This window comes from Orycteropus afer, unplaced genomic scaffold, assembly GCF_000298275.1.
Source record: "Orycteropus afer afer isolate SDZICR_OR568_19922 unplaced genomic scaffold, OryAfe1.0 scaffold00002, whole genome shotgun sequence".
NCBI lineage: Eukaryota > Metazoa > Chordata > Mammalia > Tubulidentata > Orycteropodidae > Orycteropus > Orycteropus afer.
Genome location: NW_006921589.1, coordinates 12,848,769 through 12,850,392, shown reverse-complemented (window position 1 = coordinate 12,850,392; position 1,624 = coordinate 12,848,769).

Genomic DNA, 1,624 nt, shown 5'->3' with positions numbered 1-1,624 from the left:
CCAGCCACTCCTTGGAAGGAAGATTGGGCAATCTACTTCTGTAGTGATACTGCCTTGGAAACCCAAGGAGGGGTCGCTATGAGTTGGATCAGCTCCACAGCAGTGAGTCAGGTTTTTTGGTTTATAAGTTATTTAAGAGAAATTCAGAAGGGAAAATAGAACAAATGTTGAATTGAATGAAAATCAAATGTGATGTGCCACTAATGCATTACTTAAGGGAAAATTTATAACACCAAATGCCTATATTAGAAAAAACTAAAGGTCTCACATCAATTACCTCAATTTCTATCTTAAAAAAATAGAAGAGAAAATTAAACCCAAAGGAAACAGGAGAAACAAAGCAATAAGATCAATGCAGAAATCAATAAAATAGAGAAGAGGAAAACCACAGAAAAAGAAATGAAACAATAATTGGTTAAAAACATTGATATAATGATCAATCTCTAACCAGACAACAGAGAGGAAAGAGAAGGGGAGAGACAGAGAGAAAGAGAAAGAGATGGGGGTGGGAAGAGGAAAGACAGAGAACAAACTGTGAATAACAGGAATGAAAGGTGACATCACTACTGACTCTACAGCTAGAAAAATATATTGTTTAAATTTATGTAAATAAATTTGACAATATAAATGAAATGGACATATTTCTTGAAAGATCAACCACCAAAGCTCACTCAAAAAGAAAAAGATAAGATGACCACAAGGACCTCAGCCTTCATTATACTGAGACCAGAAGAACTAAATGGTGCCTGACTACCAATACCAACTGCACAGAAAGGGATCAAAACTGGAGATCTTGGATAGAGTGGGAGGAAAAATGTGCAACAAAATTCAAAAACACAAAAAAGACCAGAATTACTAGTCAGATAGAGACTGGTGGAACCCCTGAGACTATGGCTCCAGATTACATTTTGGGCCTAGAAATGAACTCACTTCCATGAATTGGCTCTCAGTCCAACAGTAGAAAGACCTACATGCAGAACACCTACCCCAGGGTGATGCACCCACCTTCCCTAGGGAGTCGTACCCCTTGGATCAGTCAGCCATGAGACATCAGAGGGGCAGCATTCACATAGAGGGAAAGCTGGACAGACAGGAATGCATAGATAAGAAGGGCACAGAGAGGGGGAGTCACAGGGAGGAGAGGAGGGGAAAGTTTTTATGGTTGGGGATGGTCATCGGGGCTATGAAATCAAATGTGCATGAACTGTTGAGAGTAAAACAAATCTGCTTTGTAAATTTGCACCCAAAGCATGCAAACATGTGCACACACACACAAAAGAAAAGGTAGCATGTATAGGCCTAAATCTATTCAAGAAATTGAAGATATAGTTAAATATCTTCCCACAAAGAAAGACCTAGGCCCAGATGCCTTAACTGGTAGATTTTATTTTAGTAAGAAGTAATACCAATTCTACAGAAACAATTCCAGAAAGTTGAAAAGGAGGGAGTACTTCCTAACTCATTTTGAGGCCAGCATACCCTAACACAAAAACCACATAAAGATACAAACTAAACCAAACTCACTGCCATTCATAACATACTATACAAAACATTGTTCCACCTACTACTTTGGCGAGTAGCGACTGGGACCTTAAAAGCTAGGAAGCTGCCATCTAGATGCAAC